Source organism: Schistocerca gregaria, chromosome 5 (genome assembly GCF_023897955.1).
Source record: "Schistocerca gregaria isolate iqSchGreg1 chromosome 5, iqSchGreg1.2, whole genome shotgun sequence".
Lineage (NCBI taxonomy): Eukaryota > Metazoa > Arthropoda > Insecta > Orthoptera > Acrididae > Schistocerca > Schistocerca gregaria.
In genome coordinates, this window is record NC_064924.1 from 633,784,173 (window position 1) to 633,809,600 (window position 25,428).

At 43.2% G+C, this 25,428-nt stretch overlaps 1 protein-coding gene across 5 annotated transcripts in view; it reads left to right on the forward strand.

Moving 5' to 3' along the window:
* The window catches only part of LOC126272274 (protein madd-4-like), a 2,033,115-nt gene that overhangs the window by 103,096 nt on the left and 1,904,591 nt on the right, over nt 1-25,428 (forward strand). The gene's annotated exons all lie outside the window — the stretch shown is intronic.

Genomic DNA, 25,428 nt, shown 5'->3' on the forward strand with positions numbered 1-25,428 from the left:
AAGTGATCTTTTTCTTAGGATTTTGATGAAACTAAAAAGTGTGTTGTTTGCTGTTGATAAGCGGGCATCTATTTCTATATCTGTTCTGTTGTTATTACTAAAAATACTTCCTAGGTACTTGAAGTGGTCAACAGTGTTTAAATTGAATCCATCTACAGTCAGAGGTGCTTCTTTTATGGTTTCGTTACTTATTGGCAGGCATTCTGTTTTTTCTTCATTAACATGTAATCCTGTTTTCTCATCAATTTTCTAGTAATTTTGCATCATTCTGATTAATTCTCTTTTTGATCTACTTATTAGTGCTACATCATCTGCATAGGCAAGTCTTGTAATGTTCACATCCTGTAGCTGGATCCCTTGTGGACTGGTTTTAGAAAATTCTCTATCAATCTTCTCTAGGACAAGGTTAAATAAAGTAGGTGGAATGGCATCCCCTTGTCTCAGTCCAGTGTACACCTTAAAATCTTCAGTTTCTCCTTGATATCGGAAATTTGTTATTAATTGTAAACGATAGCAGTATTTCCACCGTCCTGTTGTTGATAAATTGTAATAATTAAGTATCAAATACGAACATAAAATAAAAGAAGCAAAGAAACATAATGTACTGCTCACGACAGTGTTTAACTGTCATCAGTTGCTTGTAATTTCTAACTTTCGACCCTAATATTTATATTTACCTGTTGCTGAGGAGAATTTTAAGTAGAAATACATATATACACTGAAGCGGCAAAGACACTGATATAGACATTGGGCTGGCCGGAGTGACCGAGCGGTTCTAGGCTCTACAGTTTGGAACCGCGCGGCAGCTACGGCGCAGGTTGGAATCCTGCCTCGAGCATGGATGTGTGTGTGATGTCCTTAGGTTAGTTAGGTTTAAGTAGTTCTCAGTTCTAGGGGACTGATAACCTCAGAAGTTAAGTCCCATAGTGCTCAGAGCCATTTGAATCGCTGACATGGGTAGTCAGACTGCTATAAGTAAACAGGCAGAATACGGCCCTGCCGTCGACAACGCCTCTATAAGACAACTGCCGCAGTTGTTAAATCGGTTACTGCTGCTACAATGGCAGGTTATCAAGATTTAAGTGGGTTTGAACGTGGTATTATAGTCGGCACATGAGCGGTGGGACACGGCATCTCCGAGGTAGCGATGAAGTGGGGATTTTCCCATACGAACATTTCACGAGTGTACCGCGAATGTCAGGAGGTCAGTAAAACATCAAATATCCGACATCGCTGAGCAAGAATGGGACCAACGACGACTGAAGAGAATCGTTCAACGTGACAGAAGTCTAACCCTTCCCCAAATTGCTGCAGATTTCAATGCAGGTCCGAAGACAAGTGTCAGCGTGCAAACCATTCAACGAAACACCATCGATTGGGCTTTCGAAGGCAAAAGATCACTCGTATACCCTTGATGGCTTCACGACACAAAGCTTTACGTCTTACCTGGGCCCGTCAACGCCGACATTGGACTGTTGGCGATTGGTGACATGTTGCCTGCTCGGACGAGTCTCGTTTTGAATTGTATGGAATGGACGTGTAAGAGTATGGAGAGATCCTCATGAATTCATAGATCCTGCATGTTAGCAGGGGACTGTTCAAGCTGGTGGAGGCTATGTAATGGTGTCGGGTGTGTGCAGTAGGAGTGATATGGGTCCCCTGATACGTCTAGATACGGCTCTGACAAGTGAAACGTACGTAATCAACCTGTTTGATCACCTCCATCCATTCATGTCCATTGTGGATTCCGACGGACTTGAGCAATTCCAGTAGAACAATGCGACAATCCATACGTCCAGCATTGCTACAAAGTGGCTCTGGGAATGCTCTGCTGAGTTTAAACGCTTCCGCTGGCCACCAAATTCCCCAGAAGTGAATATTATTGAGCACATTTGGGATGCCTTGCCATGTGCTGTTCAGAAGAGATCTCCACCCCCTCGTACTCTTACGGGTTTGTAGACAGCCCTGCAGGACTTATGGTGTCGGTTCCCTTCACCGATACTTCAGACATTAGTCGAGTCTAAGCCATGTCATGCTGCAACACTTCTGAGTGCTCTGAGTGCTCGCGAGGTGTACCAGTTCCTTTGGCTCTTCAGTAAATTTGGAATAAGTGTAGTCGTTGAGATAAGGGTAGTTCTGGGAATACCGCCTTTCTCTCTGAAAAGATGTGACAGTTGCTGCCTCCATTTTGGAGTGACGCTTCTCACTGACAGCTTCTAACGTTTGTCCCGTGGCATCGTAAACTTGTTATTTATTGTTTATAATAGCAGTAATCTCAACACTGTTTGTTGATAAAAGTTAATAACCAATTATAAAATGTTGTTGTTGTTGTGGTCTTCAGTCCTGAGACTGGTTTGATGCAGCTCTCCATGCTAATCTATCCTGTGAAAGCTCCTTCATCTCCCAGTACCAACTGCAACCTACATCCTTCTGAATATGCTTAGTGTATTCATCTCTTGATCTCCCTCTACGATTTTTACCCTCCACACTTCCCTCCAACGCTAAATTTGTGATCCCTTGATGCCTCAGGACATCTCCTACCAACCGATCCCTTCTTCTAGTCAAGTTGGGCCACAAACATCTCTTCTCCCCAATGCTAATCAATACCTCCTCATTAGTTACGTGATCTACCCACCTAATCTTCAACATTCTTTGTAGCACCACATTTCGAAAGCTTCTATTCTCTTCTTGTCCAAACTATTTATTCTCCATGTTTAACTTCCATACATGGCTACACTCCATACAAATACTTTCAGAAACGACTTCCTGACGCTTAAATCTATATTCGATGTTAACAAATTTCTCTTGTTCAGAAACGCTTTCCTTTCCATTGCCAGTCTACATTTTATATCCACTCTACTTCGACCATCATCAGATATTTTGCTCCCCAAATAGCAAAACTCATTTACTACTTTAAATGTCCCATTTCCTAATCTAATACCCTCAGCATCACCCGACTTAATTCGACTACATTCCATTATCCTCGTTTTACTTTTGTTGATGTTCATCTTATATCCTTTTTTCAAGACACTGTCCATTCCGTTCAACTGCTCTTCCAAGTCCTTTGCTGTCTCTGACAGAATTAGAATGTTTTTATTTCTTCTCCCTGGATTTTAACATTTACGCCAAATTTTTCTTTTGTTTCCTTTACTGCTTGCTCAATATACAGTTTGAATAACATTGGGGAGAGGCTACAATCCTGTCTCACTCCCTTCCCAACCACTGCTTCCCTTTCATGCCCCTTAACTCTTATAACTGCCATCTGGTTTCTGTACAAATTGTAAACAGCCTTTCGCTCCCTGTATTTTACCCCTGTCACCATCAGAATTTGAAAGAGAGTATTCCAGTCAACACTGTCAAAAGCTTTCTCTAAGTGTACAAATGCTAGAAACGTAGATTTGACTTTCCTTAATCTAGCTTCTAAGATAAGTCGTAAGGTCAGTATTGCCTCACGTGTTCCAACATTTCTACCGAATCCAATCTGATCATCCCCGAGTTCGGCATCTACCAGTTTCTCCATTCGGCTGTAAATAATTCGCGTTAGTATTTTGCAGCTGTGGCGTACTAAACTGATAGTTTGGTAATTTTTACATCTGTCAACACCTGCTTTCTTTGGGATTGGAATTATTATATTCTTCTTGAAGTCTGAGGGTATTTCGCCTGTCTCGTACATCTTGCTCACCAGATGGTAGAGCTTTGTCAGGACTGGCACTCCCAAGGCCGTCGGTAGTTCTAATGGAATGTTGTCTACTCCTGGGGCCTTGTTTCGACTCAGGTCTTTCAGTGCTCTGTGAAACTCTTCGCAGTATCGTATCTCACATTGCATCTTCATCTACATCCTCTTCATTTCCATAATATTGTCCTCAAGTTCATCGCCCTTGTATAGACCGTCTATATACTCCTTCCGCCTTTCTACACCCCCTCTTTGCTTAGAACTGGGTTTCCATCTGAGCTCTTGATATTCATACAATTGGCTCTCTTTTCTCCAAAGGTCTCTTTAATTTTCCTGTAGGCTGTATCTATCTTACCCTTAGTGAGATAAGCCTCTACATCCTTACATTCGACCTCCAGCCATGCCTGCTTAGCCATTTTGCACTTTCTGTCGATCTAATTTTTGAGACGTTTGTATTGATTTTTGCCTGCTTCATTTACTGCATTTTTATATTTTCTCCTTTCATCAATTAAATTCAATATTTCTTCTGTTACCCAAGGATTTCTACTAGCCCTCGTCTTTCTACCTACTTCATGCTCTGCTGCCTACACTACTTCATCCCTCAGAGCTACCCATTCGTCTTCTACTGTATTTCTGTCCCCCATTCCTGTCAATTGTTCCCTTATGCTGTCACTGAAACTCAGTACAACCTCTGGTTTAGTCAGTTTACCCAGGTCCCACCTCCCTAAATTCCCACCTTTTTGCAGTTACTTCAGTTTTAATCTACAGTTCATAACCAATGGACTGTGGTCAGAGTCCACATCTTCCCCTGGAAATGTCCTAGAATATAAACCCTGGTTCCTGAATCTCTGTCTTACCATTACGTAATCTGATACCTTTTAGTATCTCCAGGATACTTCCATGTATACAGCCTTCTTTTATGATTCTTGAACCAAGTGTTAGCTGTGATTAAGTTATGCTCTGTGCAAAATTCTACCAGGCGGCTTCCTCCTTCATTTCTTAGCCCCAATTCATATTCACCTACTATGTTTCCTTCTCTCCCTTTCCCTACTGTCGAATTCCAGTCACCCATGACTATTAAATTTTCGTCTCCCTTCACTACCTGAATGATTTCTTTTATCTCATCATACATTTCTTCAATTTCTTCGTCATCTGCAGAGCTAGTTGGCATATAAACTTGTACTACTGTTGTAGGCATTGTCTTCGTGTCTATCTTGGCCACAATAATGCGTTCACTGTGCTGTTTGTAGTAGCTTAACCGCATTCCTATTTTTTAATCATTATTAAACCTACTCCTTCATTACCCCTATTTGATTTTGTATTTATAACCCTTTAGTCACCTGACCAGAAGTCTTGTTTCTCCTGCCACCGAACTTCACTAATTCCCACTATATCTAACTTTAACCTATCCATTTCCCTTTTTAAATTTTCTAACCTACCTGCCCGATTAAGGGATCTGACATTCCACGCTCCGATCCGTAGAATGTCAGTTTTCGTTCTCCTGATAACGGCGTCCTCCTGAGTAGTCCCCGCCCGGAGATCCGAATGGGGGACTATTTTACCTCCGGAATATTTTACCTAACAGGACGCCATCATCATTTAACCATACAGTAATGCTGCATGCGCTCGCGAAAAATTACGGCTGTACTTTCCCCTTGCTTTCAGCCCTTCGCAGTATCACAACAGCAAGGCCGTTTTGGTTAGTGTTACAAGGCCAGATCAGTCAATCATCCAGACTGTTGCCCCTGCAACTACTGAAAAGGCTGCTGCGCCTCTTCAGGAACCACACGTTTGTCTGGCCTCTCAACAGATACCCCTCCGTTGTGGTTGCACCTACGGTACGGCAATCTGTATCGTTGAGGCGCGCAAGCCTCCCCACCAACGGCAAGGACCATGGTTCATGGCGGGATCAAATAGAAACATAAAATAACAGAAGTATGAAATGTAATGTATTATTCATGACAATATTTAATTGTTATTAGTTGCTTCAGTCCGGAACCACACGGCTGCTCCGGTCGCAGGTTCGAATCCTGCATCGGGCATGGATGTGTGTGATGTCCTTAGGTTAGTTAGGTTTAAGTAGTTCTAAGTCAAGGGGCTGATAACCTCAGATGTTAAGTCCCATAGTGCTCAGAGCCATTTGAAAATTTCTTTGTAATTAGTTGCTTGTAATTTCTAACTTTCGACCGTAATGTTTACACTTACCTGTAGCTAAGGAGATGTTGAATGAGAAATATTGATATTAAATACAAAGCAATAAATAAATGCGAAATGCATAAGTTAGAAAGTGTTCGCTTCTTACCTGGGATATCTCTAAGACCACAATTACGTCTAACTATATAATGATATTTTAATTGCAGTTCGTACTGAACGTAAGCACGTTAGGCCATAATGGCAAACAGGTAAATCACAGTTGAAGGTGACAAGGAGAAATGAGTTTGTCGTTTCGTCAAATATATTGGTTCAGGAAAGTCACCTTGTACGACGGGCAGCGATAATGGACTACCGCAGTCGTTGCGGTTATTATCTACGACAGTGCTGTATAGAAATTATCCAGTTAAGAAGTACTTTAATACAAATAAAATAGCTATAGTATTTGGGATAAGATAATATGGAAAGGGGGTCTCTCGTTCGTGATTAATAAGTCAGCTTCGTAAAACAGAGGTATGAAGCTGGGCATCATTGTTGCCCTTTTACCTAAGTTAGTTAAAAATCATTTTCATGTTAAAATTTTCCACATATAGTAAGTTTTAGCGCTAAATTGTTATATAGTATCACAAGCAGGTTTAAAAAGTTTCTGACGAAACATCATTCATGCCTCAGCGATTTGCATCTGTCGAGAAAACGAGAAATAGGAATGTTGACTTGGGAAGCGAACTGGTGTAAACAAAATTGTCCAGACGATAAAACCACTCATGACGAGCTACGTAACTATCAACGCTTTCTCTCAGCCAAGTAGGAAACGTTCCAACTTGCCCTCTTTCACGGAATGTACCGATTCTCTTCACCAATTCGCAACCGTAAACCAGTGCCATGGCGCTTGCTCATAACTTTGCGTCAGAATATTATAGGGAAAGGGGACGCTCAAAGTCGCTGACAGGCCAAGAAGTGTGAATGGACTGCTCGGGTTCATTGATGAGCTGCTATCGGCAGAATTTTACGGCGATTGGTCGACCTCTTATCGAGAGTGGTGACCCTTGTCAGGCCGTTTCCGCCCCGCTCTTGCCCAACACGGCCTCTTAATTGGATATTATCGTGCCACGCATTCGTCATGCCATGGAAATCATCTGGAGGACTCCTTATCTGGGTCGTAAATAGTCCGCCGGCGACTCGGGTGTCACGAGGTCCGGCAAGCGCCTTAGCGTCGGCGGAGTGTTGCCTGATTTGTGGCGGCCACGACAACACAAACTGATTTGCTAGGGAACTGAGAACTTCTATAAGGCCCAGACGTTAATTCATTAATCACAACCAATACTTGACTTAAGCCTTAGCTTCGCAAAATATAACCTGAGAAGTGCTACAAAATACACTAAAGCAGGGGTGAACAAATTGAGGCCAGCGGGCCACATGTGGCCCGCGGAGGGGTTTCGTGTGGCCTGCCAAGACATTGACAAAAATCATACGAAAAACAAAATCTCCCCTTCCCTCGCCACTAAAATATTCCGTGAGCGTCTGCGCTTCTTGGTAGTGCGTACTACCGACAAAATGTCTCTGCAGTCACGCAACCAACCCAAGCCCCTACCACGTCGTAGCGGAGAAGCGAGGCAACTGTCCCCGAATTGAAGCAGCTGATCGCCGCCATTTGAACGGATTAATCTGGGGTTGTGATTTGACGTATATGAGACGCAACAGGAGCAAACTGAAGCACAAATTAAACACGTTTGTTTAAAAAAGTACTGAGTATTCGAATCTATTTTAAAAGTATACTTAAATGAATGATGTTTCCTAATTTCCGAAATACGTCTGCATAGACACGCGAAATTTAAGAATGTAAGGCTCTTTCCTGACAAGGTGGAGCGAGTTTACATCGAGTTATTTCCATTAGATAATTACATGAAACTTTTAAAGTAGCACACAGTACGATTATTATTTAATTCACGCAATTTTCCTGTCAGGTCCTGTTCCCTTTTTGCCGACTGCTGTGTCCATTTTGAACGCTTACTTTTGTTTAGCACAGTATTATCTACACTGGAATTTTGGTATGATTAATTGTAATAACCCATATCACTTTAAATACGGTCGGAATTTCATTCGCACATTAGTTTTTAACACTGATAGCACCTCTAAAAGTGGTAGAGTTTGCAACATTTGATCAAATATTTGACCATTTAGGAAGTATAATCACCACCTGACAACACATGTTAAGTATCTAAACGCAATTATTGGACCTACCTCTGATTCACACGTAATATATATATTTTATTGCCTTGGTAACCTGGAAAAGGAACGTCCAAGGCCGGCCCTGCGAGCACGCAGAAGTGTCGCAAAACGACGTGGTATGGACTCTCTACTAATGTCTGAAGTAGTGCTGGAGGGAATTGACCCCGTGAACCCTGCAGGGCTGTTGACAAAACCGTAAGCGTACGAGGGGGTGGAGATTTCTTTCGAACAGCACGTTGAAAGGCATCCCAGATATGGGCAATATTCGTCATGTCTGGTGAGTATGGTCACCTGCGGAAGTGTTTGAACTCAGAAGGGTATTCCTGGAGCCATTCTGTAGCAATTCTAGATGTGTGGGGGGTTGCCCAAGGCGTTCGGAATGCACAATTGTCGTGAATGGATGTTGGTGATCAGAGAGGATGCTTACGTATGTGTCACCTGCCAGAGTCGTATCTAGACCTATCAGGGGCCCCATATCACTACAACTGCATTACAGAGTCTCCACCAGCTTGAACAGGTAACATGTTTCCAGTCATCAACAGCACAAAGTCGGTGTTGACTGGCCCAGGCGAGGCGTAAAGCTGTGTGTCACGCCGTCATCAAGGCTACACGAGTAGACCTCCAGCTCCGAAAGCCCATATCTGTGATGCATCTTTCGATGGTTCGTACACTGACACTTGATTATGATCTACCGTTGACAGCTGCAGCTATTTGCACTTGTGTCACGTTGGACGATTCTCTTCAGTCGTCATCCGTCCTATTGTTGCAGGCTCTTTTTCCGGCCGCAGCGGTGTCCGAGATTTGATGTTTTACCGGATTGTTCACGGCACACTCGTAAAACGGTCGTACGGGAAAATCCTCACTCCATCGGTACCACGGAGATGCTGTGTCCCATCGGTCGTGCTCTGACTATACCGGCACGTTCTAACTCACCTAAATCTTCACAACCTGCCACTGTTGCAGCAGTAACCTATCTAACAACTGCGCCCGATGCTTGTTGTCTTATATAGGGGTTGCTGACCGTAGCACTGTATTCTGCTTGTTTACATATCTATGAATTTGAATAGGCATGCCTATACGAGTTTCTTTGGCTCTTCAGTATATATTTTAGAAAGGAGGAGGTACTGTAGTTTCTAGTATTTCCCCGAAGTGCCTTGTAACTGGTATAGAAACCCGCGGCAGTCTTTCTCCCAGAGAAACGTCAAACTAAGTTCACTGCATATAACTGTATCTGTTTAGCAAGTATTAACAGTGGTATCAGAAATGTACGATTCACTCATCTCTAACGTGGCGTCTCCATCCTGACTCGTCTAGACTTTCCTAAATTAAAAAGTAAACAGAATTAATGTAAAGGAAGGACACGACTGTGATAACGTTGCCCTCGGCTGGTCGAAAATGAAGACGAAAGCAGATGAACACGAGAAGGAGAAGGAGAAAAAAGAGGAGGAGGTGCAGGAGAAAAATACAAGTTGACAATTATTGAGTTACATGAAATAAAAAAGAAAACGTAAATTAGTTAGAAACTACAGCGTGCACATCAACTTGTAAATGTCACTACAGATATCTGGAATTAGGTTGTGACATGTTCGATATGCCTGACATCATTGGCGATGATGCGGAGCAGTAGAATAGCGAAATTCTGCATGACCTGCTGAAGTGTCGGAACGTCGAAGCGTCGATGACCTCTTGAATGGCAGTTTTCAGTTCTTCAATGGTTTTGGGGTTTCCAGAATGAGATTTTCACTCTGCAGCGGAGTGTGCGCTGATATGAAACTTCCTGGCAGATTAAAACTGTGTGCCCGACCGAGACTCGAACTCGAGACCTTTGCCTTTCGCGGGCAAGTGCTCTACCAACTGAGCTACCGAAGCACGACTCACGTCCGGTACTCACAGCTTTACTTCTGCCAGTACCTCGTCTCCTACCTTCCAAACTTTACAGAAGCTCTTCTGCGAAACTTGCAGAACTAGCACTCCTGAAAGAAAGGATATTGCGGAGACATGGCTTAGCCACAGCCTGGGGGATGTTTCCAGAATGAGATTTTCACTCTGCAGCGGAGTGTGCGCTGATATGAAACTTCCTGGCAGATTAAAACTGTGTGCCCGACCGAGACTCGAACTCGAGACCTTTGCCTTTCGCGGGCAAGTGCTCTACCAACTGAGCTACCGAAGCACGACTCACGTCCGGTACTCACAGCTTTACTTCTGCCAGTACCTCGTCTCCTACCTTCCAAACTTTACAGAAGCTCTTCTGCGAAACTTGCAGAACTAGCACTCCTGAAAGAAAGGATATTGCGGAGACATGGCTTAGCCACAGCCTGGGGGATGTTTCCAGAATGAGATTTTCACTCTGCAGCGGAGTGTGCGCTGATATGAAACTTCCTGGCAGATTAAAACTGTGTGCCCGACCGAGACTCGAACTCGAGACCTTTGCCTTTCGCGGGCAAGTGCTCTACCAACTGAGCTACCGAAGCACGACTCACGTCCGGTACTCACAGCTTTACTTCTGCCAGTACCTCGTCTCCTACCTTCCAAACTTTTGGGGTTATTGCTGCACACCTTCTCCTTAATACAGCATCACAAAAAGGAGTCGCATGTGTTCAGATCCGGAGAACATGGCGGCCAATCGATACCCATGCCAGTGGCCTCCGGGTACCCCACAGCCAGAATGTGGTTCTCAAAGAACACCTACAGGACATCAAACGTTCTCCTACTTCGATGGGGTCGAGCTCCGTCTTGTAAGAACCACATCTTGTCAGAATCAGGGCCACTTTGGGCAATGGCGATGAAATCATCTTCCAAAACCTTCACGTATCGTTCGGTAGTCAACGTGCCACCAAGGAATATCGCACCGCCTGTTCCGTTACTGCACACTGCACACCACACAGTCACCCGTTGAGGATGAAGAGACCTCTCGATCGCGAAACGCGGATTCTCGGTTCCCCAAATGCGCCAGTTTGCTTATTGACGAACCCATCCAAATGAAAGTGGACTCCGTCGCTAAACCAAACCACTCCAATTCCCATCGTGCCCCGTAGCCAGCCGTGCAGTTTGGTCGTCCTAGTACAAATCCTTCAGAAGTTATGACAAGTTTATTTCATATAGTTCAGTAATTGTCACCCTGTAAGTAGACAAAGAATTCCCAGTTTCCAAAGTATGGTAAGTGCACGAATGGCACTTTCTCACAGTGACTTAGAAACGATGTTTTTTTTTTACTAACAATGTTTCCGACAAGCTACTTGTCAACCAACTTTTCTTAGTTGGACCGGATCTAGTTAAGAACGACGGTATAAATAACAAACTGGCCCACGGAACACGGCAGCAAACTTGTGCATGTCCTTCCCATTACCGGTTGCAGTCTAACGTCCAGGATCGAGTTCCAGCAAAACCCAGGACAGTAATCGGTAATATAGTTGCAGCAGGAGAGATGGTTGGCAGCTGTTTCGTGCCTCTTTCCGACACAAGATGTAACGTCTTGCTGTCAAACATTTAGATTCATTCTGTTTATTTCTAGTAACAGCGACGTCAGTTTACAGTGAGACCTGCGGGAAATGTCCAGAATAAAACAAAGACTAACTTCAAACATATCATCTCCAGCTTTTATTTTCTGCCTTTGCGTTTTCTCTTATGCTGAAAGATTACTGAAAGTTAATCGATAGTATCTTATCTCTATCCCTGTTGTCGTTTTTAATTATGTACGGTAAACTGCTTAATACATCCTTGTTAAAACACTCTGAATTTTGAGTTAACATCTGAACTCTATTTCTTACTACCGTTCATATGAGATCGAAAGTGAAACTTACGTACATGCATAAATTCTTTAAGGACCGATGCAGCAATTTTAGAGTATGAACAGGTGAACTCACTGTTACAAAAATATTGTCGTGTGCAGCAGTTGCCAACTGTGGGAAGTTACTTCAGAAACTATTATGACTAGAATATTTCGTCAGCAAATTTGAAATATATTTACGGCTCATAGTATTCCTGACAAAAATAGAGTATAAGACTAGAGCTACAGAGTTGTAGTTTCTAGAATAAAATTTAAAGACAGCCATGCAACTTCTGACAACTACTATTATCGCTATAAATATATAGTATTCCTGATACGTAATTACCTTATTTCTGTAATACTTCTGATGTTTCTATGTTCTTGGATGTTCATAAATGTCAGTTCTGATATCAGGTACGTATTAGTAGGCGAATAGTCATTTTGCTGTAAGGAAAAGTCTCCATATCAATAGTCTAATGTCCACTTGGACGCAGAAGTCCTTTAACTATGGTGGCTTGATTTATATCTGACAGCTATTCAGTAAATACTACATTGGACGAAAGACACGTAACAAGTGCCAACGACGTGTCTGCGTGAAACTACATGACCGATGGCTGTCGCGAGCTTGACTGTAATACGAACCTGAACACGGAGAATATGTTCGTCTTCGTGTTCAATTTCCATGCGCTGACTAAGGTGACAATGTGAATCTGAGCATTGAAATTAGTGAAGACGCGTCTCTATTAAGACACATCAGTATCATCACATTTTCTATTTCGTCATTTAAAATGATTACGTAAGATAGGTCGTATTTAATTCTTTAAAATTAGCATTAGAACCAAAGGTACGAAACAAAATTATGCCATTAACCGTCACTAAGGTACGTAAACGTTTAAAGATGGACAATATGTTCTTTGGCGTTCGCAGCAAAGGGCGAAAAGTGGACAGACTCATCTCTAGGAGCAGGATTCGAGCACATTGCTGTGCAAAGCTTAAGGACGAATGTATCTTTCGCGTCACGTGTCAATACCAAGAAACACAGCTCAATGAAACTTGGTGAATAAACTGAAAAATCTTACCTTAAATAGGTCGCCGTATGACGCGTATATATCTGCTCCTATAAGAAATTTTTCTGCCGCAGCTAAGTGCAGTGTTGGCCGATAGATTTATCTTATATAAAAGGAAAGAACTGATTTTTCTTTTCAATAATCGGGATGACCAACGATCGGAGAAATTAGTAAATTCTTTTAATTGAAATGAATGATTGTCGAAAGTTACTTTTTATGAGAAAGATTATTATTAAGAGATTTTTTTTAGAAACATTTACATGGGACTTGATGTAACAATACTACATATGCGCGAGGCTGCTTTTACCTTATACTACAACGCTCAGGCTCCGCCATCGCTGCACACGACCGGCCCAGCCAACACGATACACCAGACTGCTAGCAACTACTTACTGCTACTGCCATACAGTTCCTACTGCAGTCAACACTGCTCTTTGGTCTCAGATTCTCTTACAGCTTACATATCGCAGGCAGTGCGTGAGCAATATACCGAAATTACATCTGCTCGAGTGCGCTAGCAACATATTCTTTAATCATGGACCTCTTACACCATACCAAGAAAGAACTGCCACAGTATAGGACAGAAGGTAACTGAAAGAAATACGCACAGGGACGAACAGAAATTACACTTTTACTAGAAGAAAATATTACCTAAAGTCGTGGTGATTTCTGGTGGTCCCCTGCACTTCACGAATCGCGGGTTATTGTTCTTAGTAGACTACGTGATCACTACGCAAGGCGTTGCATGCTGCGCAGTGTGCTCTCACGATGACCACAAGGTTGGCAAGGAGTTGTTGTGGTAGAGCTATCCACTGTTCGACTGCTGACGACAACTGGATGGTCATTGGTGCATGTGGGTGTGCCGCAATACGTCACCCAACGCACGTGGGAACATGTGCTCTATGCGATTTAAGTTGGGAGAAAGTGCAGAACAGTCCATTCAAAGAATATCCTCTCGTCCGAAGAGATCCTTCATCTGCGCTGTCCGATGCGGTCGCGCACTGTCATCCATAAAAATGAAGTCAGGGCCGAATGTAAGCCTGAAAAGACGCGTATGTGGAAGGAGTACAGTATCACAATAACGGTGATCGGTGAGAGTACCGTTTTCGCAGATTTGGACGTGCAACATCATACCTGCCCACGCCATGACACCTAGACCAACAGGTGATCGTCAGTATTCTTGGGTCCATTACACGTACCCAAATCTCGCCTTATGACGCTGCGTTCAGAATCATAGTTAACAGTGAAAATTTGTACGAGTGAAAATATGTGATCGAGACAAAAATCGCTTCAGTAAACATGCGCCCACAAATGAGCCGTTTGAGAGATAACTGCGAATGTGTGGCTATGAACCTAACTTCAGAATCAGATATCCTAGATAGTATAACTGTATTGGAAGTGTATGCTTCTCGAATAACTGCTCTTCTAATTGGGCTCAAATTCTGCTGATCCGCTTGTCCAGCATTTGTGTCAACTTATGCTGTACCTTTGCTGTATTCATAACAGACGAAAATAAATCTGAGAAAAAAAGTGAATTATCGAAAAAGAAAGTCGCAAGAAAGGAAGGGCAGTGAAAATCAAGATACTGCTATGAAATGAATTACTGTGATTCTAGTTAGTGACTATTTTAGAGTTTATAAATCTCTTCAGGGATGTATGTAAGAGCTAATTTTATTTACATCTACATCTAAATCTACATGGATACTCAAAAAATCACATTTAAGTGCCTGGCTGAGGTTTCATTCAACCACCTTCACAATTCTCTATTATTCCAATCCTGTATAGCGGGCGGAAAGAATGAACTCCTACATATTTCCGTACGAGCTCTGGTTTCCCTTATTTTATCGTGGTGATCGTTCTTCCCTATGTAGGTCGGTGTCAAAAAAATATTTTCACATTCGGAGGAGAGAGTTGGTGATTGGAATTTCGTGAGAAGATTCCGTAGCAACGAAAGACGCCTTTCTTTTAATGATTTCCAGCCCAAATCCTGTTTCTTTTCTGTGACACTTTCTCCCATATTTCGCGATAATAGAAAGCGTGCTGCATTTCTTTGAACTTTTTCGATGTACTCCGTCAGTCCTATCTGGTAAGGATCCCATACCACGCAGCAGTATTCTAAAAGACGACGGACAAGCGTAGTGTAGGCTGTCTCCTTAGTAGGTCTGTTACATTTTCTAAGCGTCCTGCTAATAAAACGCAGTCTTTGGTTAGTCTTCCCCACAACATTTTCTGTGTGTTCCTTCCAGTTTAAGTTCTTCGTAATAGTAATTCCTAGGTATTTAGTTGAATTTACGGCCTTTATATTAGACTGATTTATCGTGTAACCGAAGTTTAACGAGTTTATTTTAGCACTCCTGTGGATGACCTCACACTTTTCGTTATTTAAGGTCAACTCCCACTTTTCGCACCATTCACATATCTTTTCTAAATAGCTTTGCAGTTTGTTTTGATCTACTGATGACTTTATTAGTCGATAAACGACAGCGTCATTTGCAAACAACCGAAGACGGCTGCTCAGATTGTCTCCCAAATCGATTATATAGATAAGGAACAGTAAAGGGCCTATAACACTACCTTGGGGAATGCCTGAAATGACTTCTGTTTTACTCGATGACTTTCCGTCAATCACTACGAACTGTGACCTCTCAGACAGGAAATCGAAAATCCAGTCACATAACTGAGACGATATTCTATAAGCACACAATTTCACTACGAGCCGCTTGTGTGGTACAGTGTCAAAACCATTCCAGAAATCCAGGAATACGGAATGGATCTGAAATCCCTTATCAATAGCACTCAGCACTTCAAGTGAATATAGAGCTAGTTGTGTTTCACAGGGACGATGTTTTCTTTTGGCCAAATTTAGTCACTTGTAACTAAAAAATTACACATGTTATATGAAAAACTGAATTTTATTGGTGAAATTCATTATTATTACAATCAACGTTTTGGTTTGTAATCAGAGAAGTAGAAGGGACAATTAAAAAAATTATCAATACAATAGAGTTTAGAATATCATCAAGTTAGAATATCATCAAGTTAAACAAGACAATTCTCTTACCAAGAGCGAAAAGACAGATAAAAATATCTGAGGGGATGACACGGTGGAGGGGGGCGACGGGGAAGTGCCAAATGATCAAAAGATTTGACACTTGTGTGGATACATGTTCTTCAAACCACATTACTGATGCTAATTGGCGGCTGTGGTAGCAATTTCGGCCGTGGCTGCATAGTACGCTCATACATACTGAAGGACAGCCGTTCTAATACTCGTGACGTGCGTACAATCGATTTGGCGATTTTCGTGCCTCTGGGTCTGCCTCTGCTGGACACGCGCCAGCCGGCAGCACTCAATATCGTCGTTTGTTTAGGCCAGCAATTGCACAGTGGATCCCGAATCACTTGCTTTAGTCACTATTCACACTTACAGTACATCCTCGATTACATTAAAGTGCAGAATATCCGTATTATAGGAAGTGACACAGTTTATTTCTTTTGAGTGTATCACATCAGCTAGCCATGTCTAGCAACAACGATCACGTATCTGTCTAGACACTACGTCACAGCGCCTACTGTTCGACCGGCGACTAACGATATTTTGCCGCGTTCTTTCCCTCACGCAGCAGCTTAAGTTATACTGTTATACTGATTGCATGATAAATAATTACACATGGAGGAAGTACAGTGCACAGGAGCATAGGATACGTTTAAAATAATGAAAATGTGCGGGACGGTATAATGGAAACTGTTGCTTAGTTACATGTGTTACAAGTTGACGGCACAAAAATTGGTGAAGATACATGCCATGCCATGTCACTGTTCGAATGTAAAAGAAGAAATGCAAATGCTCAGTATCAGCAGTGTGTTCACTTATGGTGGCAAGTTATTTCACATAATGTGATAGTTGGTATTCAAAAATTACGAAATATATTAGTCAAAATCGTTATTTTCTTCATGAGCTGATTGTTAAACTGTTATTCATTAATGAGAAACCACTCTGGTTGGTGTTGAGATGTTTATTGACTACCCTATCGGTTTCGGTCCTTATATTGGGCCATCTTCAAATAATGGTTCTGAAAATTTCCAAAGTATCATAGATATATAAACATTACATGCAATAGATGTTGAATCCACAAGGCTTCCATTCTATGATTTAAGTACGATAGAGTACAAAACTAACATCGTGTTGTAGAAAAGTCCCGTCTAAATGATTAAAGGGCAAGTCAGGTTAATTTAAAATGTTAAGTGCCAATGATGATGGGAAAAGCTCTGGGGTGGCGGCTGCGCTCGCTTGTCAATAGTTGTGTTATGACGAGTGCCGCTTAGTGAGCAAACTATTATAACTCCAATAACGTAAACTGTGCTGACACGTTCTGTGTGTTCGATTAAGCAGAGCTCACGATGTGTCCCCACTCCAAACACACCACTCCCTCCCCATTACCCACGTAACGTAACGCAAGACGCGGCGGCCAGCGCAGCGTCAGTGAATGTGCGACGGCGTGACTACGAGCGTTCGTCGTTGCATCGTGCCATTCAAGCAGCTACACAGTACACGATGTGCGCACTATACACGAATTTAATAATTTCAACGTGGTTTGTATTCAAAGATGTTAAAAATTGTCAATCCTCTGCTTCATCCTCTTAGGTTACTTTATAAGGTACCCTAAGAGGGTACTTTAAAAAGTAAGACGAAAGATCGACACCTATGTTCTTTCTCAGAGTTCAAGCTGATCCATAACAAATTTCATCTAAATCGGTACAGCGATTTATTCGTGGAGATGTAGCAGAGTTACACTATTGGCCATTAAAATTACTACAACAAGAAGAAATGCAGATGATAAACGGTTATTCATTGGACAAATATATTATACTAGAACTGACAAGTGATTACATTTTCACGAAATTTGGGTGCATAGATCCTGAGAAATCAGTACCCAGAACAACCACCTCTAGCCGTAATAACGGTCTTGATACGCATGGGCATTCAGTCAAACTGTCCTTGGATGGCGTGTACAGGTACAGCTGCCCATGCAGCTTCAACACGATACCACATTTCATCTACAGTAGTGACTGGCGTGTTGTGACGAGCCAGTTGCTCGGTCACAATTGACGAGATGTTATCAATTGGTGACAGATCTGGAGAGTGGGCTGGCCAGGGTAGCAGTCGAACATTTTCTGTATCCAGAAACGCCCGTACAGGACCTGAAGCATGCGGTCGTGCATTATCCTGCTGAAATGTAGGGTTTCGCAGGGAGCGAATGACGGGTAGAGCCACGGGTCGTGACACAACTGAAATCTAACGTCCACTGTTCAGAGTGCCGTCAATGCGATCAAGAGGTGACCGAGACGTGTAGCCAATGGCACCCCATACATTCGCGCCGGGTGATACGCCATTATGCCGATGACGAATACACGCTTCCAGTGTGCTTTCACTGCGATGTCGCCAAACACGGATGCGAGCGTCATGATGCTGTAAACAGAACCTAGATTCATCCGAAAAAATGAAGTTCGGCCATTCGTACACACAGGTTCGTCGTTGAGTACGCCATCGCAGGCGCTCATGTCAGTAATGCAGCGTCAAGGGTAACCGCAGCCATGGTCTCAGAGTTGATAGTCCATGCTGCTCAAACGTCGTCGAACTGTTCGTGAAGATGGTTGTTGTCTTGCAAAGGTCCCCATCTGTTGACTCAGGGATCGAGACGTGGCTGCACGATCCGTTCCAGCCATGCGGATAAGATGCCTGTCATCTCGACTGCTAGTGATACGAGGCCGTTGGGGTCCAGAACGGCGTTCCGTGTTACCTTCCTGAACCCACCGACTCCATATTCTGCTAACAGTCATTGGATGTCGACCAACGCGAGCAGCAATGTCGCGATACGATAAACCGCAATCACGATACGCTACAAACCGACCTTTATCAAAGTCGGAAACGTGATGGCATGCATTTCTCCTCCTTACACGAGGCGTCACATCAACGTTTCACCAGGCAACGCCAGTTAACTGCTGTTTGTGTATGATAAATCTGTTGGAAACTTTCCTCGTGTCAGCTCGTTGTAAGTGTCGCCAGCGGCGCCAACCTTGTGTGAATGCTCTGAAAAGCTAATCATTTGCATACCACAGCATCTTCTTCCCGTTGGTTGAATTTCGCGTCTGTAGCACACCATCTTCGTGGTGTAGCAATTTTAATGACCAGTAGTGTATAGAGGGTGTTACAAAAAGGTACGGCCAAACTTTCAGGAAACATTCCTCACATACAAATAAAGAAAAGATGTTATGTGGACATGTGTCCGGAAACGCTTAATTTGCATTTTAGAGCTCATTTTAGTTTTGTCAGTATGTACTGTACTTCCTTGATTCACCGCCAGTTGGCTCAATTGAAGGAAGGTAATGTTGACTTCGGTGCTTGTTCTGACATGCGACTCATTGCTCTACAGTACGGGCAGTCATTGTTGGTGATATCTTGATTGGGCCCCATGTTCTTCCAATTACGGTCAAAGGAGCACGTTATCATGATTTCATACGGGATACTCTACATGTATTGCTAGATCATGTGCCTTTGCAAGTACGTCACAACATGTGGTTCATGCAAGATGGAGCTCCTGCACATTTCACTCGAAGTGTTCGTACGCTTCTCAACAACAGATTCGGTGACCGATGGATTGGTAGAGGCGGACCAATTCCGTAGCCTCCACGCTTTCCTGACCTCAACCCTCCCGACTTTCATTTATGGGGGCATTTGAATGTTCCTGTCTACACAACCCCGGTTCCAAATATAGAGACTCTTCGTGCTCCTATTGTGGACGGCTGTGATACAATACGCCATTTTCCAGGGCTGCATCAGCGCATCAGGGATTCCATGCGACGGAGGGTGGATGCATGTATCCTCGCTAACGGAGGACATTTTGAACATTTCCTGTAACAAAGTGTTTGAAGTCTCGCTGGTACGTTCTGCTGCTGTGTGTTTCCATTTCATGATTAATGTGATTTGAAGAGAAATAATAAAATGAGCTCTAACATGGAAAGTAAGCGTTTCCGGACACATGTCCACCGAACATATTTTCTTTCTTTGTGTGTCAGGAATGTTTCCTGAAAGTTTGGCCATACCTTTTTGTAACACCCTGTATGAATTTGACCGACGGCAGCTTGTGGTGGTAAGGAGGCTCGGCACAAGCACTCAGGAAACTGAAGAGCTTGTCGCGAGTTATAGGGGTGCTGTGGTGAGTGTCTGCAACACGCGGTGAAACAAGACGAAACCACGTCCAGGCGTCGTGCTGTTGGTCAGATGTCGAACCTCATAAGATGGGCACACGGGTAAAACAGGACAGGCACCGACCTGTGGAGGAACTGTCACCAGACTTTAATAATGGGCGGAGTACAAGTGTGTCTGAACGTGACAGTGCACCGAACGCTTCCAGCGATGGGTCTCCGCACCCGACGACCCTTGCATGTGCCAATGTTAACATGACGAAATAGGCAACTAAGATTGAAATGGGCACGTGTCCATCCGCACCGGACGTTGGTGGAGTGGCACAGCATTGTGTGGCATGCTGAACACCGATACCTTCATGACAATCACGTTTAACAACGGCAGTGTCCTTTTCAGCAAGACAATGTGCCGTGTCACAGGGCCGGGAGTGTGACGGAGTGGTTACAGAAACACAGTGGCGACTTCAGTTGATGTGCTCGTCTCCCAAATCGTCAGATCTGAAAACTATCGAACTCATTTGGCGTGTGCTTGAACGTGGCGTCAGAGCTCATCGCTGCCCTCCCCGCAAATTTACGGGCATTAGTCGACTCGTGTGTCCAGATGTGGTGACCACTTCCTGCAGTGGCTAACCGAGGGCCCACTGCTTCCATGTTATTACGCCTTGCCGCTGTTATCCGTGGCAATGGGGGACATACCGGCTATTAGGTAGGTGTTCATAATGCCCTTGCTGAGCAGTGTATGTTCCAAACTTTTAAATTACGTGTCCTGCAAAAAGGACTGAACATAGTTTTTGTTTTTTTAGATTTAACAGAACCATAAGAGTACTTGCACTATACGGGGTATCCAAGTCAAGTCTGAAATTGCTTCCTCTTGTGTGCAAAAGTTGAGCCTTAGGAAACTGCAGAGGTCACTCGTGTGGGTTATAGAGCATATTTACAAATACCCATCTACAGCTATGGATGTACGGAATATCTTTAGAGGGAGTTATCAATAACTGGCCGGTAGATGTCCGAGAACTGGTGTTTTCAAGTGAACATTGCTCGTCAAGCATGCGGTTCCATAGGATTTACGTAAGTGAATTTGGTCGCAGGGATATCAACGTGAGTTCAATATATTGCTCCTCAAACCACTGTAGCACGGTTATGGCTCCCACACACGGACATTTATACTGCTGAAAGATGACATCGCCGCCGGGGGAAGACATCAGCACGGTGGGATGCACGTATTTTCCAGCTGTCAGCATGTCTTTGATTATTACCACAGGTCACAAGCAAGCCCAGGAGAATGTCTCCTGTAGCGTAACATTACTCCCACCAGCCTGCGTCCACGGCGCGCTGCACGTTTCGAGCCACCGTTCATCTCGATGAAGGCGTTTGTTGAGACAGCATCGACCTAGTGTAGCAAAACTGCGATTCACTCGAAGAGCCGACACGTCTACATTGACCGACGGTCGAATCTCGATGGTCCTGCACACACTGCAGTCATAACGATGTCGTCGTGTCAACGTGGGAACACGCAGTTGTGGTCTGCTGCGGAGCTGCATGTTCAACAATGAACGGTCTGCACCGAAACACTTGTGCGTGAACCAGCACACATGTCACAGATCCCCATCCATCCTACTTTACGGACCAGACAAGGCTCCGAACCCAACGTGGACGTCAAACTTAGTTGTAGTTCCATTGTCCTACCTCTTTCAATAGATGCTCACCACAGTACCACTTGAACATTCGACCAGCTTCTCCGTTTCCAAGATATTTGTTCAAAGGCTCTGCATAATAATGATCTGCCCTTTGCGAAAAGTCTCTTATATCAATCGATTTCCCCATTTGCAGCAGATACCTTCACTAGGGTGAGCCCCGTCCGTGTCTGCTCCGCTTACTTACCTGTGTTACCGCGTCACGTGCGCGCAACGCCACGACGCAGCATCCAACGTCACTTTGGGCAGTGGTCATAATGTTTTGGCTTATCACTGTGTGGTGTATGTACTGTAAGACCTTCGCTGCAAACACCATCAGATTATTTGACTTGTCGCTCTAACGAAGTAGGCGAGTGTCAGCAATATGTCTCGTGGTCTTATCGTGGCGTGTTTATCTTCTGCCGTTAGGTCAGACGATAGAAATGCCACTTGCACGCTTAGATTAGCAGATTGAAGGTGACCAACTTTAAACACAACTTGACTAATTTTCACACACATTTATTAAAATAACAACAATCAAAAACCTTACTTAACTTGATTCTGGATGCTATTTATAATTGACAATCTGAAGTTCCTTTGCTCTTGGTACGTTAATCTTATTCCCACATATCTCTGATACTTGACAAAGTGTCTATACGTTTAACTTCATGGCTATGTACAGGAATATGATAATCTTATTAGGCGCAGACTGAAACTTGACTACAGACAAATGCAGACTGATGCAGACTGACTAATCGGAGGTCTGTACACTCGTTATAATACATCGCGCGTTCAGGTATCACTGCGCGAGTGTGATCCGCGAGGAGAAAAGGTTCTACGTTAGCAGTAATCTCATTGGCTGCGTTACATATTAATACGCGGATCAGCGGAAGTAGAATTTGGTCCGTCTCTACGACAGCGCCATCTCGTAGTGCGGAGACGGACGAGTGCTGCGCCTGCGCTGTTGTGCTTAGCAGGGCGTACTCTAGTGGGAAAGTTGTGTACGCGCTGACTACGCGGAACTATGTACACAACACACTGCGAGTCTTTCGTTGCGTTAATGTCTTGTATTAAAAGAAGTTAGCAGTCAATGTTGATATTTATTGGCGATGTGTATATTACGTCGATTAAAAGGCTTAATTAGCGTCTATGAGGCTTAATTACATCCTCTTCAACCCAAATAATAGTTATAATGTAGTGAATTATATAATCTTCATAGTCTCGATACAATCATGTTTCTCAGGATCTCATTTTAAATCGACCTGGCCTGTACTTCTATCACCTGGACGTTGCTTCTCTAAGGTATAATGTAATTGTACTGAATCTGTACTTAAATTACATATATGTCAGATTTGTTTATTCGTCTCTCGTTTGTGCAGTGTTAATAAATCCATTACATCAGGTTACCTTCCATTGGGAAAGCTGCTGCAGCGACTGTTATACTGACTTGTAAATTATAAATTACAGAGACCAGTTGTCCTTCTTAAATTTTATTGGCAGATCTAGATTGCAGCTAGAAGCTAGCCATTCTCAATGAACTATTATTTATGCTCAATGCATAGAATGCCTGTTGGTCGGGCTTCATCCACAGTTCATTCAATCTGTTACATTTATGGCAGCTTTCAGAAGCAGTTGAAAATGGGCTGATATGAAGTGGAAAAGTGCACTGGGCTCAATAAATTTCTCAATAGGCAGTGGAGAGATTTTTAATTAGTATTATTACTTTGTTTTACCTAGATCTTATTATTCCCCATAAGGTATTCCCCTTGGGTGTGGATTCGGTAATCGTACACCTGACATATCGAGTTGCTTCTGGTCGAGGAGGAGGAGTGCTCTGCCATTGGGACGACTACTGCTTCGTTTAAGGGTCATAGTTTTTAACCCAACTTTCGTCACCAATGACAACCTTAGATTCATAGTTCGGATCATCTTCAAGCAGTTGTTTAAGTACCCTACATACATCCACGTGATTTTACTCCACATCGTCTTTAAGCAGACGTGGCTCAAACTTCACTGCAGTAATACTCATGTTCGGTTGTTTTAACGTAATATTAATTACGTGAGGCTCTTAGAGGATGGGGAGGGTGTCGAGCCGAATTTCATCCGATCTCACCTGGGGCAGACGGGGTTCTCGGCAAATATCGATTAATTTTTTCCCGAAAGAAACAATATGAAATAGCGAGAAAACTGGATTAAATTAAGTAACACATGTTTCTCCACTCAAAAATAGCCAAATCCAATACAATAATATTTATCGCTGTTACGCGAACGCGACGAAGTAGCCTCTCGATCGTTCTGCCGTCACCGTGCAGCCAACCGTGTAGCTCGACGAATGCTGCGGCGTATGCAGGGTGGTCCACTGATCGTGCCCGGCCAAATATCTCACGAAATAAGCGCCAAACGAGAAAACTACAAAGAACGAAACTTGCCTAGCTTGAAGGGGGAAACCAGATGGCGCTATGGTTGGCTCGCTAGCTGGCGCTGCCATACGCCAAACGGATATCAACTGAGTTTTGACGGACATCATTTTGAGCATTTATTGCATTAATGTGGTATTTACAGGTAATCACGCTGTAACAGCATACGTTCTCAGTAATGATAAGTTCACAAAGGTAAATGTATCACATTGGAACAACAGAAATAAAATGTTCAAACGTACCTACGTTCTGTATTTTAATTTAAAAAGCCTACCTGTTACCTACTGTTTGTCTAAAATTGTGAGCCATATACCTGTTACTAATGCAGCGCCATCTATCATAAAGCGAAAAAAGTGGTCCAACTTAAACATTCATATTTCTTTACGTATTACACGAATATGTAATAAAAATGGGGGTTCCTATTAAAAAACACTGTTGATATCCGTTTGACCTATGGCAGTGCCATCTAGCGGCCAACCATAACGCCATCTGGTTTCCCCCTTCAAGCTAGACGAGTTTCGTTGTATGTAGTTTTTTCGTTTGATGCTTATTTCGTGAGATATTTGGCCCGGTCACTATCAATGGACCAGCCTGTATATAACGCCAAGCCTCAATGATTTGCGTCTACGTGCCGACCTGCTCTGTTTACGGCCGTAAATGTTTAGATACTGTCACTCATTCAGAATGAGTTACCATGATTATTATGTTGCATACGAGAAAAGGCACGTCTACAAGACGAAGAAGTGCTGACAGAAAGAAGTGATGAAGTTATAGAACTCAGTGATACAGAGGTTCCCGAAAAGAGCAGATTTAGTGTTATACGTTCAACATGAGACCGAACAGGTCAGAGAAGCGACGGACAGATATGCTCGGACTACTATGGCATTCCTTAATAAAGCAGACTAACACCTCTCTTTCCTTTTTACACACAAGAGATCCAGAGATTGCGGTACGGAGGGCGAATACTCAAGCACCTTTTGTATCGGTTTACACCGCCGATAGTTCTGCTGTGAACGCAGATTTGCTCAGCACACATTGCCCACAAAAAACATAGTCCTTCCCGTGTCCAGTCCAACCACCAGATTGTAGATTTTGTTCCCATTCTTTTAGGTAGTCACTCAGTAGTCACTCTTGATACCATACGACTCCTCGTGAAGTGAATTATAATGAATATTGTTTTAAGAATTATACTAGTTCGTTTTATGTAAGTATTTTGTTCATCGTTTTTTTAGCTCTCTTAAAT